Source organism: Camelina sativa, chromosome 9 (genome assembly GCF_030686135.1).
Source record: "Camelina sativa cultivar CO46 ecotype springtype chromosome 9, ASM3068613v1".
NCBI classification, from domain to species: domain Eukaryota; kingdom Viridiplantae; phylum Streptophyta; class Magnoliopsida; order Brassicales; family Brassicaceae; genus Camelina; species Camelina sativa.
Window position 1 is genome coordinate 25,512,616 of NC_141888.1, and position 13,717 is coordinate 25,526,332.

Below are 13,717 nucleotides of genomic sequence, written 5' to 3' on the forward strand. Positions count from 1 at the left end.
TCTAGATGTCTTGTTTGGTTGTTCGGTCAAGGAGTTTAGGGTAGTTCAAGAGTTCCTTGTTTATCCTAGTTGTCCTTGCGAGTCGTGTAGAGGGTTTAGAGCGTCGAGTCGAGTCGCGTTGATCTAACCTCTCTTGCATGTTGATTGTTTGAATTGCTTCCGCTAAGCTTTTGTTGCGTTGCTTTGATGTTGTTTGCTAGTTGTTGTGGCTTGCTAGCTTTCTGGGATTGCCGGGGTAGTCGGTTTGGGGGAGTAGTATCCTGTTTAGGATAGAAGGGGTACCCAGACTCACTGAGTAATCTTAGATTACTCATGTCTCATTCGTTGTGGTTTTGCAGGGAAACCTAAGTGAGTCTAGAGCCGGAGCAAACGTTAGGGTACCGGATAGGGTTTTCTTGTGTTTCTTGTAAAACCCTATATTTTCTTAAAAAGAATAAGTGTAAAGTTTTCCGACTATCTTTATATATATTACTTTAATGATTTATTTGCGATGAATTATCTTATTAAAGTGATATATATACGGTTTTCAGGAAAGCATGGCAAGTTGCAACTGATACTCGGCCTAGTCCGGGCTAACACAACGCACCAGGCCGCGAGGGTTGCAAAGCCTAAGTAACCTTGGCTGTGGGTGGGACTGTGCTAGGGAGGACCGGTCGGGAAGTCTGCAGCTTCCGTCCCTCGACCGGATCACCTTGGTGCAATTCCACAAGTGGCGTCCCGTGGCTGTCCGATGGCCTTAGTGGTCATAGTACGGTTCGGGGGCGTGACAAACGGCAGTGGGATTTTTACATGCACTCTTGTTGTGGCCTTCTTGATGACAGTTAGAGCATGTCATGATTCTTTTTGCCCTTGACATTTTCTTGGTGTTTGAAGAAGACGAAGATTCATTTCTTCCTTTCCTCCGATCATGGTTAGAAGGCCTTCTGGGATTTCCCCTTCTCCATGGTGGTGGCAATACAGGCAACCGATTCAGTCTTGACCACAATGGCATCCCTTGCACATGCCTAATACCATCAAGGTATGTCTCTCGCCACCTTTTCTTTGTGTAGTAGTTGTTGACATAATCCTCAATCTTTTCTTTTTTCCCTATAATCACACATGCAGCATGAGAACATGGGATTCCAACCATCTGCCACTTCCTGTATCCACAAGTTCTTGCATCCATATCCACACTATAACCTACATCATTCTCCCATACCTCATGTATATTGTTTCTGGCCATATATCTCTGGCAAAATTGGGCTCCAGCAATTGCTTTTTCGATCTCAGCATGAGCTCGTTTGGTGAACCGTGTCTTCAACCGATCAGCTATGATAAACCTCTTTGCATTTCTGACCATGCACTGTCTTCTTATGTCCTCAAGCAAATCCAGCAAAGGCTTTCTCCTGGCTTGTTTAATTGTCCTATTGAATGACTCACTGAGATTGTTAAGATTGTCATTGCAGCAAGTACCTATCTTGAAAAAAGCTCTTGACCAGGTTATTGGATTTGTAACTTGCAGAGAGGCGTATGCTTGAGGATTGTACTGCTTGAGTTCTGCCATATTGTCGTTGAACTGTCCTGTGGTGTAGCTGCGTGCTATCCTCCAGAAAATGCATTGTAGTTCTTGGTTGTGGCTGTCTCGCTTCCAGTTATCCATTATGTGTTTTGCACATTGTCGATGCTCAGCGTGTGGAAGGATGTTACTGATAGCTTTTACTAAACCCTGCAAACAAAAACAAATTTAACAAAGTGTGAGTCTCGTATCAGTCAATCAAGTCTCAAATGAAACCCACAAAAAAATTAAATGTCTCATACTTACCGATTGTTTATCCGAAATTAGAGCTAGAGGTGTCATTGTAACCAGACCCAAACTTGCAGAGAGATGTCTCAAGAACCAGTCCCAATTATCATCATTTTCTATTTCTACAACTGCCCAAGCAAGAGGGACAATCCTATTGTCCCCATCCCTTCCAACTACAGCTAGAACATGCCCTTTTATATCCCATTTTAAAAAAGCTCCATCTATCCCTATGATAGGTCTACAAGTTTTTATCCATGTATATATCCTTTTGAGCTTTAAAACAGATATACAACCGAAAAAACCTCTGTTTGCTTCCAACCACTGGCCCTGGAACTGTCTCAATCTCAAATTCTGAGCCAGGGTTCTGATTCAATACCTCTGCTTGATAATCCCATATTCTTGCAAAGTGTGATTCATGACTAGCCTTTCTTGCACTCATCACCTTGGTCTTCGCCTTTGCACACTGATCTGGAGTTACTTCTAAGTTATACTCTCTCTTAATCTCAGCAGCCATCTCATATTTTGTAAGCTTCGGATTTAGTCTAAGCCTTTCTTCAAACAAGAAAGCTATAGAAGACCTCTTCAACATCTTTGAATACCCTGACCTAACACATACATGCTCATTCACATAAACTCTAATTTGCATCTTATGCTTCCTCTTCTCATATGAGCAATAGACTCTCCAAGGACACGGAACAACATCATCATCAACGTAGCAACACTTTGCACCAACCAAGAAAGAATTGGACCGATAGAGTTTAATATCATACCTTGTCTTCAACGAGTACATCAACACGGCAAGCTTGAAGTCATCGGGAGAGTTGTATGTTTTCTCCAGCGCTAGCAAAGACTCTGGATCAGACCAATCTTTAGGAGCTGCCTCATCTTTCTCTTCTTCTTCGATCTCGTCTTCGTCGAACAACGACAAAAGATCCGGTAGCTTGTCATCGTCCCATATATCATCTCCACTGTCCGAATCAGAACCACATTCCTCTGTTCTAACAATCCCTGGGAAATCATCTTCGATGTTTACGTTGGCAACTTCTTCGAGAGCCGGTTTTTCGACATTAGCTTCGTCATTTCCACCACCACTTGCATCATCAACATCATTGCAATCCTCATCTCCATACACCGTGCAATCATCCTCACTGTCGTGCTCAACTGGAGCCTCCACTTCGTCATCTTCATCACTTCTTTTTTTACGTTTCCCACGCCGACGTGAAGCTCCACCTCTACCTCTCTTTCCTTTATCTCCAAAAGCTTAGAAGGCATTCATTTGACACATTCAAACAGGCCATGTCTACTGCCCATGTGTTGTCTTTACCAAATTTTGATGAAGTCGTCATACTGGAAGCACACGCATCTGGTTCTGAACTAGGAGCGGTGTTGATGCAAAACAAACGGCCATTTGCATATTTTAGCCATGGTTTGAGTGCTAAGGAGCAATTGAAACCAGTTTATGAAAATTAACTGATGGCTATATTTATGTTATTCAAAATTGGAAGCATTTTCTGTTTGGTACATACATATCAGAAAAGTTTGAATTTCTTACTGGATCAGCGAGAAGTGACTATGGATTACCAAAAATGGCTTATTAAATTGTTGAACTGTGATTTTGAGATTCTATATAAGCCTGGAGTGGAGAATAATGCAGCATATACACTGTCAAGAATGATGCAGCCTCAAGTACATTGTCTTCCCATTTGTTAATGGCACTGACAGTTCCAACTGTGTTACAACTTCAAGACATCTATGAGGAGATTGACAAAGATGATCACATTCAGAGGGGAATTCAAGCTTGTTTGTCTGGTCAGAACAAGCATAAGAAATAAATGGTGAGGAATGGAAGATTTATGGTACAAAAACAGGTTTGTGATAATTTTGAAAGGTCATCTTCTGTTTAGTTAATTTTGGAAGAATGTCACACTAGTTTGCTTGGAATAATTCTAGTTTGCGTTGCACGTGTTTGTAAACTATTCAGGTTAGTGTTTTTGTGTTTTTCCTTTTTATGAACATTTAGTTTCGAAATGAATCATGAATCAGTTTATAAGAACTTTGATGTAACGATTCTTGTCTGCATCGATTTGGTTGTTGATTGATGTTTAACTTTGTTGTACTTCTTTGTTTTCATTGATGTATAGGATTCTACTCTCAAGCTGTTCATCTAGTTGCAAATGCAGAGGTGAGTGTACCAACACGCCGTTTCAACAAAGACATATTAAGAAGATGAAGTTAGTTCAGGTTTGTATATAGCAAATTGGCTCATACAAAAATTTGCACTTTAGGGCTAGTTGAATAAGTTGTTTCTTGTAGACAGAAATGTGGATATCGGATTGCAGCAGATGAAGATATATCATCGAATATGTGGGGAAGGTGATGTTATATCCACTCCAATGTGGATATTGTTGCTCATGTTTACTTGTATAGTTTGTTTTGATGTTTATACAAATGAATCTAGTTTTGAACGAATGTGCTTATCAACACTTAAATGTTTTACAATTTTTTTTTTTTTTTTCAGTTTCTTATTTCGTTTTGTTTCATTGGAGTGGAGATGCCAAGTGTATTACTCGTGGCAGCAATGACCAATGTCCAAATTGTATGCTTTTATCGCTCCTTGTCTTTTCTTTTTTGGATCAGTAAAGACTAAAGAGTGATTGAAGAGAGGATTTATGGATTTTTGGTCACTCTTTGCAGGCAAGACCCACCTGTATCAAGTGGTGAAGGAAATGGTGGACAAGATGGGTTACGAAGTATGTCTCATGGTTTCAGTTTGTCCTCATTTTTGTAATCTCCTCTTCTTGTGAACATATTGTTTCATGGATTTTTAGGTCATTCTTTCAGTTTTTATTCTTAAGAACCCAATTATAGTTTGTACCATTGGAGGTGGATAATTTTGATCAATCTTAAAGAAGTTATTATTTTGAAAAAGTACAAAATTTATTATAAAAAGATTGATAAAAACCTTAAATAACATATACCCTGCTATTTGTCCCCCTTGATAAACTTTGAGAATTTATGCATGGCTTCAAGAGCATTCTCACAAGTAGGTTTCATCAAATGAAAAACATGGTTCTCTCCTTCGCTCTCCACCAGCTCAACCTCTCCCTTCCAACCGCTCTTCTCAAGCTTGGCCGCGTAACCCCAACCTTGCCTCGCCAACGTGTCTTTCTCAGCCACCATCACCAAAACCTTTCCGCAACCCAAGCCGGACAAATCCACCGACTCTGACTGCACCACGTTGAACAACGGATCATCTGATCCATCTTTGCTATTGGGACTAGCCACCATCCAAAACGACTCCACCTTCATCCTCAACGCTTCATCCTTGATCTCCTTGTCGTCGATTGGTGTCTTTGACCAGAAGTAAGGATGAACCAAGATGATTCCAGATATTCCTGTATCGTTCAAGTCAGGACTGAGTTTCTCTTTCGCAGCTCTCATCGCCATGTGATGCACGATGTTCGCTCCGGCGCTGTCTCCGGAGAGGACCACGTTGCTGAAATCAGCGTGTTTGTTTAACCAATCTTCCTGACCAGATCCGGCAATATGGGTGAATACCCATTTCAGAGCTGTCCAAGAATCATCAAACGGGACCGAAATCGGATGCTCCGGCGCACGCCGGTAATCAACAGAGATGGCTACACAGTTCGAGGCAGAGACAGCCGCCGTGAGGAAATTGTGGTAAGTCGGGGAGAAAGCTGTTTCGATGATGAACCCTCCGCCGTGGAAGTAGACGAGGAGAGGGAGTTTCTCACCGGCGGCAGCGGCTTTCTCCGGGAGGTAAATGCGGACGGAGAGGTTGTTGTCGGGAGAATAAACGACGTCCTTGGAAATGACACCGTTTTGTGGGTTGGAAGAAGGTGGGACGGTGGTTTCACCCATGATTCGCTCGATGCGGCCACTCTTGTAGACTTTGAGCACCGGAGAGAAGTCGAGGGCGATCTCGGGATCCATGACTGGTTCGTCGGTGAAAAACGTTAACATTGTAGCTTTGAGAGTGTATGATTGGTGTGCGTGTGTGAGAGATTTTTATTGAATACTAGGCATACTAGGCTCAATGCGCAAGATATATTTTATTTATAGTTTTATTAATTTTTATATATCTTAAATTTACATATATAATTTTAAAATTTTAATGTTTAAATTTTTTAAAAAATATTTAATATGTGTTTTTCATATTTTGACGCAAAATAAAATAAATAGGATATCATGGTAAAAAGTTTTAGTTGAAGTAATTAATTAGTTATTTCTTATTCGTTATCTCATACAAAATTTATTTGATGTTTCTAAATTTTAATACATCATTAATTATATGTGTTTTATCATCAATTGTATTATGCAGATTTTTATATAGAGGGTATATTTTTAAAAATAGATAATTAATAATACTTTAATTTAGAAACACAAAATTTATATAATATCTTAATTTTTATGCAACAACTTTAATCATCAATTAAAATTAACAAAAGGATATCGTAAGAGTAAGACTTACCGTCTTAAATCACTGCTAACAACTTGTTCAAGCTTGTAATTTACACAAATCCACTTCAAGTTTGTGCACATGCCATCTTCTTTCTCTTGTTCAATACAGTTGATACTTTTTCCTTACTTTTTGTGCACATGCAATGTTGCTTACTTTTTCCTTAAATATTTGTAGGCTTTTAAAATTTTTGTGTCGTCTCTCCAAAAATCATATTTTCTAATACTTGACACAAATTAATATTATAATAATAAAAAATTAACTTAAAATTAATATTAATTCATAGCATCAAGACTTAGGAAAATATAGTTGTTTACATATACAAAAAAATTTAGCAGAACACAAATATCGTGTGATTGTTTTAACATTAGTTTATCTAGAAATCAACTATATAGGATATATGATACAAAAAAAAAACGTTTTCTTACTCTCCTTATTTTCTCCAAATAAGTAAAAAACGCAGGTCTCTTCTTTGATGTTAATACCATTTTCTTCAATTGAGAACAATCTCCAACAAAAATCACATACACTATTGTTCTTTAATCAAACACCCCCTAACCCAAATAAAACCCCATTTTCTATTGTAACATCCGCGAACCGGATTATGCGGTTTTGGTAGGAGTGTCGATCGACACCCTTGTGGCATCGATCGACACCACTATTTCTAGGTTCGTCAGGTTTGTTTTAATTCGCGATTTTGGTTTGGTTGGTTGGGTTTAGTTATCTAAACCGAGTATATAAGTAGAGAAGCGACAAATTAAGGGTTTTAGGGTGTCTGGTCGCCGTTTGCAGAGATAGAGAGAGAGGAGAGAGCCTATTGTGGTGTGAAAGAGATTAAAGGAGAAAGAGCAGAATCGTTAGAGTTTGGGAGGAAATAGTTTCGGCATATCAAATCGTTCTCAAAGGTAATGAAATTTGGTAGGTTTATTCCCAAGTCTTTTATCGTCATTCTCCTTTTTACAGAAGTAGTTTTGGATTTAAACTCGATGAGTTATTGGCAGTTTCGTGAGTCACGTTTTCTCAGACGCGAGTTGGAACCATCGGGGATTGTAATTGAGATCGTGGTATCGTCTGGTTCCTGATCGTGCGGAAATTTTGTGGGAAGCTTCGTGACGTCTAGGGATAGCTTTTCACCGGAGCGATTTGGTAGTTAACGGTTGGTTTTCATTTTAAGGTTTCGTCTTTGAGACTGTTCTTTTGTGATGTTTCTGTCCAGTTTTGCTATAAGTCGTTTTTGGTTGTGTGGCTTGTTGTAGGGCGTTTCTGGGCTGTTTCAGACGTTAGGAGGGTCTCAACTGGTTGTATTGGTTGTTATAATCAGTTGATAAGATGAGTGCATGACCATGGCTTATCTAAGCCTGAGAATCCTTTGTTTGCTTGATTTGTTGTGTTTTGTGGTGCTGTTCTTGCTTGTGGTGGTTGTGTTATGGTTATTATAGGTTTCTGAGGCTTTTGGGAGAGTTTGGGACAGATTGTAGGCGGATTGAAACGGAGGTTCGTCGTTCGGATTCGTGCAGTTCGCGTCTGCGAAGGGAGTGTCGATCGACACCAGTTAGGTGTCGGTCGACACCATGTTTGGCCAGTGTCGATCGACACCTCTCTGGTGTCGGTTGACACCAAGTTGCTTGTTTCGTGATTTTTCCTGGTTTGTTTGTGTTTGGTTGTCATTTGTTAAGCATTGGTTTCTCAGTTGCTTGTGTGTATAGCCCAGTAGATGGGAGGATTGCCTCACTAAGTATTTGTGATAATACTTACGCATCTCAATTGTTGTTTGTGGTGTGCAGGTTTGTGTTGTGGAATCATGGCGATGAGGAGGAGGATTATCTAGGGTCTCGTTTTTGTGTTATTGGATTGTTGGATATGTTGTTGGAACCTTGGATAGAGATATGCTAGGTTGATGGATAGAATGCTTAGGATTGTTATTGTATTGATGTTGTAATGGTTTTGTATGGTTGGTATGTTTTCGCTGTGTGTACTGGTTGTTATTGGTTTAATGAGGAGTTGTGGTTTGGGTTGGTTTAATTTAGTAGTATAAGCTGCATAATTGTTTACATTGTATTTAATTGTTAAAAAAAAAAAGGTCGGGTTGTTTCATTTTGGTATCAGAGCCTTTACGGTTCTAGGATGGTTAAATGGATGGTTAGAGCGGTTAGGAAGTTAATTGGGTGAATTATTTTTTTTCCTTTTGCTTGATGCATGATGTTGTGTGATGGAATTGATTATGAGTAGTTAGTCAATTTGTTTGCGGTATGGAGTCCTAGTATCATCCTCTTCAAGCCTTCAATGAGATTCCACGGTAAGATGTGTACTCTATGTGCGGTTTTTGAATTGTGTGCTTAGCCTTCTGTTCTGGGTAGTGCAGATGGCTAGAGAGGGTGCTGTTGGTCGCGGTCGTGGTCGTGGGCGTGGTCGTGGGCGTGGTCGTGGTCGTGGTCGGGGACGAGGTCAGGTTCCTGAGGCTAGTGTGAGTGTGACCCAGAGCATGGCCAGTGAGGAGGTAGCGGAGTCAAAGGTTCATCCTAGTGTGTCTGGAGACCAGGCTGGTTTGGGTGACGGCAGGGCGGATGGGCCCGGTGTCGATCACGGTGTTGCCCCGGGTGTGAGGGATGCAGCAAAGGGTGCTCCGGGCAGGGAGGATGTCTTGATGGACTTGCTAGCTCAGGTTTTGCAGCGACTTCCAGCAGTAGTGCCGCCAGTGGGTGGTGGGCAGGTTCCAGTAGTGCCGCCAGTGGTTGGTGGGCAGGTTCCAGCGGTGCAGCCTATGGCGGGTTTACAGGCAGGTGTGCAGCAGGGGGCTAAGGTAGTGGATGCTCAGTATGTGCAGATGATGGAGCAGCTGCGGCGAGTGGTTGCGGGGTATTTCTCAGGAGGTACCGATCCGAGTGTAGCGGATGAGTGGAGAGAGCGGATGGAGGATCTTTTCCTTTCGCTTAGGTGTCCCGACCAGTTCAGGGTGGATCTGGCAGTGTTTTACTTGTCAGGAGATGCACGTGTATGGTGGAGGTCGGTGACAGCACGGAGGGTGCAGCAGGGTATGTCTTGGGGAGATTTTGTGAGGGAGTTTAACTCCAAGTATTTTCTACTGGAGGCTCTTGATCGCATGGAGGCACGGTTCTTGGGGTTGACTCAGGGGGACCGCACAGTGCGGGAGCTGGATGCAGAGTTCAGTCGGCTTATGGGGTATGCAGGCCGGGCTTGGGAGCCAGAGTCGGCTCAGGTGCGGAGGTTCTTGCTGGCTTTGCAAGATGATCTGAGGACTCGGTGCAGAGTGAGGAGCTATGTCACGAGGGCGGAGCTGGTTGAGGTTGCAGCTGGGATAGAGGATGACTTGAGGTCACAGTTAGTGGTGGTCAGTCCAGCGGCTCGTTCAGAGGAGACATTGGAGCAGAGCATTCCAAGCAAGGATAGACAGTTGGAGCAAAGGCGTAAAAGGAAGCAGGAAGAGACGACAGTGGCAAACCAAGGTGGCTAGGGAGGTTATGGGCGTGGGAGCATGAATCACGTGTCGGCAAGCGGGCCCAGGGGAGGTGATTCGCAGGAGTACCGTCGAGTGTGTTATCATTGCGGGGAGGAAGGGCATATCAGGCCTTTCTGTCCTAAGAGGAGGCAGATGATGGAGGTTGCGGTGCAGCCGAAGGGAGGACCGGGTGTCCATTCCGGCGCTTAGTTTTAGCTTTTGTTTTCTTTCTTTCATGATGTATTTTCATTTGGAGTTGTAAACGATTATTGCATTTGAGGTTCTAATAAAAGTTGGAGTTCTTTGGTTTTGGGAATTGTGAAACCAGCGGAAAGGATATAGCTCGGGAATTCTATACTATGGAAAGTTTCCATAAGTAGAATGTCATTTTAAAAGGAAGTTTCTAAAAATGGAAAGTTTTATGAATAGTTAAAGCTTATCTATTAATGAAAATAGTTGAGGTAGATCTAGTCGGGAGATACTCGATGACATCAGACTTGTTTGCTCAGGATTGTGTGGGCCCAACTCATGTGATACCGATAGCTCGATGGACTTTGTGGCCAGAGAGTGGGAGTGGTATGTTTGCTTCGGATGAAGATCCGAGAGCGCGCTTTAGGGTGACGACCCAAGAGCGGGATTTTGAGACTCCCTGGATACCGTAGCTGTGAGCCGCGGCTCGGCAGTGAGCCGGTATGTCTCGAGGGTTGCGACCCGAGAGCGGGGGGAGTGGGCGTGTGAGACTCCCTGGATACTGTAGCTGTAGGCTATGGCCTGGCAGTGAGCCGGTATGACTCGAAGGTTGCGACCTGAGAGCGGGGGGAGTGTGAGAGACTTCCTAGATGCTGTAGCTTAAGGTGGTTAGCCTAATAGCGAGCCGGCATGATTCGTTGGTTGCGACCACGGACGGGGGAAGCACTGAGTTGTGAGCAAATAATGTCTAGGATGTGAGTATATTGACTAGAGGGAGACCTCATGGTTCAGTCGGAGGTGTGCGGGCTGTTGCGATAGTGCACGGGAAACCTTGGCTGACGGTATTTAGTCCAGTCGGAGGATGTGCGGGCCGTGTTGACGGTGGCACGGAGGTCCTTGACGGATGGACGGTGTTGCGGGATTCGAGGACGAATCCTTATTGGTGGGGGAGAATTGTAACATCCGCGAACCAGATTATGCGGTTTTGGTAGGAGTGTCGATCGACACCCTTGTGGCATCGATCGACACCACTATTTCTAGGTTCGTCGGGTTTGTTTTAATTCGCGATTTTGGTTTGGTTGGTTGGGTTTAGTTATCTAAACCGAGTATATAAGTGGAGAAGCGACAAATTAAGGGTTTTAGGGTGTCTGGTCGCCGTTTGCAGAGATAGAGAGAGAGGAGAGAGCCTATTGTGGTGTGAAAGAGATTAAAGGAGAAAGAGCAGAATCGTTAGGGTTTGGGAGGAAATAGTTTCGGCATATCAAATCGTTCTCAAAGGTAATGAAATTTGAGTTTATTCCCAAGTCTTTTATCGTCATTCTCCTTTTTACAGAAGTAGTTTTGGATTTAAACTCGATGAGTTATTGGCAGTTTCGTAAGTCACGTTTTCTCAGACGCGAGTTGGAACCATCGGGGATTGTAATTGAGATCGTGGTATCGTCTGGTTCCTGATCGTGCGGAAATTTTGTGGGAAGCTTTGTGACGTCTAGGGATAGCTTTTCACCGGAGAGATTTGGTAGTTAACGGTTGGTTTTCATTTTAGGGTTTCGTCTTTGAGACTGTTCTTTTCTGATGTTTCTGTCCAGTTTTGCTATAAGTCGTTTTTGGTTGTGTGGCTTGTTGTAGGGCGTTTCTGGGCTGTTTCAGATGTTAGGAGGGTCTCAACTGGTTGTATTGGTTGTTATAATCAGTTGATAAGGTGAGTGCATGACCATGGCTTATCTAAGCCTGAGAATCCTTTGTTTGCTTGATTTGTTGTGTTTTGTGGTGTTGTTCTTGCTTGTGGTGGTTGTGTTATGGTTATTATAGGTTTCTGAGGCTTTTGGGAGAGTTTGGGACAGATTGTAGGCGGATTGAAACGGAGGTTCGTCGTTCGGATTCGTGCAGTTCGCGTCTACGAAGGGAGTGTCGATCGACACCAGTTAGGTGTCGGTCGACACCATGTTTGGCCAGTGTCGATCGACACCTCTCTGGTGTCGGTCGACACCAAGTTGTTTGTTTCGTGATTTTTCCTAGTTTGTTTGTGTTTGGTTGTCATTTGTTAAGCATTGGTTTCTCAGTTGCTTGTGTGTATAGCCCAGTAGATGGGAGGATTGCCTCACTAAGTATTTGTGATAATACTTACGCATCTCAATTGTTGTTTGTGGTGTGCAGGTTTGTGTTGTAGAATCATGGCGATGAGGAGGAGGATGATCTATGGTCTTGTTTGTGTGTTGTTGGATTGTTGGATATGTTGTTGGAACCTTGGATAGAGATATGCTAGGTTGATGGATAGAATGCTTAGGATTGTTATTGTATTGATGTTGTAATAGTTTTGTATGGTTGGTATGTTTCCGCTGTGTGTACTGGTTGTTATTGGTTTAATGAGGAGTTGTGGTTTGGGTTGGTTTAATTTAGTAGTATAGGCTGCATAATTATTTACATTGTATTTAATTGTTAAAAAAAAAAAAAGTCGGGTTGTTTCATCTATAGTTTTTCACTCTGATATATTTTACTTTTCCCACAAAACACATCAATATTTTTTTCTAATATATCTCTTAATATTTTTCTGTTTTCCCCCTTTTTCATAATTTGATTACCTTAATTTATTCTCACACATTACAATTTGCTAATTTATTTTTTGAAATCTAGTAATTAATTTTAAATTACATAATATTTTAAGATTCTCACAAATTACATCTTCAATTTTTCTAATCTATCGCTTGAAATTTTGGCAATTTCAATTTATCTCTAATTTCTATATAATAATTTAAGTTTCCTCAGTTTTTTTTCTTCGTAATTTTGTAACTGATGTAGTAGTGTCTCCAAATAAGTGATCCACTTCTTTATGTAGCGAAGAAAAAATCTATAAAAAATTACAGATGCTTTTTAACGGAGTTTCTTCATTGTTTTATCTTTTATATTTATTAACTACATCTTTTAATTTTTAACTGGATAAACTAAGGAAAAAAACATAATACAATTGTTTACCAGATACTTATGAGCCACTTAATTGGTATAAGTAATAATAAAAGAGCAAATCCACATAGATCTAAATACAATTAAATACATACAATCGATTATGAAAAAAATACTATCGAATCAGAACCCCTGTCAATGGTCTCATAATTATGCTCATATTTAAAGCAGATTAGTGACAAATTTACGAAGAGTCGAAGCAAATAAGAAACAAATAATGATCGTAAACCATTTTCACTTGATAAGAATAGCGGATAAATCGATTATTTGTTTGATGCATCTTCATAACGATAAAATTCTAGAATATACATTTTGCTGAAAATATCTATATTTAGATATATATATATATATATATATATATATATAATTTTTTTTGTCAACCAAACATTATATATTTATTTTTGTGCAAAACTGAAAAAATCTATATAAGAAGGAGATGTAAATTTTTTTTTGGTTTTGTGGGCCTGTAGTTAGTAAAGTCCAAACTAAAAATAATTTAAGTTAATAAAGTTCAAATAACAAATTAATTAGGTCCAAATAACAAATGAATACATGTGTCAGATATACAGCATGCCAAATGTCATCTCTTTAGCAAAAGTTGAGAAAATCTTCTCCTATTATATAAGATGGTGGAGACTTTTTTAACTCTCTATTGGAATTGTTTTTTTGGTATGGTTGAGACACGTACGTGAGTTGTGTCGTTGTTTACACGGAAGATATATTTACCATACTGGCATATTATACACCATTTTTGTCTATTTTTCCCCCGACATACCTTAATTTCCTAATAAAAGCGGAGGCAATAGTCTATTTTTATTGTAAGTCGGGGAAAACAAGGAGGAAATTGTGT

The 13,717-nt window shown here is 40.9% G+C and overlaps 2 pseudogenes across 1 annotated transcript; both read right to left on the reverse strand.

Annotated features, from left to right (window-relative positions):
- Positions 1–821: 821 nt before the first annotated feature.
- LOC147938734 (uncharacterized) lies at positions 822–3,129 on the reverse strand (annotated as a pseudogene).
- A 1,545-nt stretch (positions 3,130–4,674) lies between these two features.
- On the reverse strand, positions 4,675–5,831 carry LOC104711361 (putative carboxylesterase 12 pseudogene; annotated as a pseudogene). Its single transcript, XR_015565797.1, has one exon. The product of XR_015565797.1 is annotated as a putative carboxylesterase 12 pseudogene (transcript).
- Positions 5,832–13,717: the final 7,886 nt, after the last annotated feature.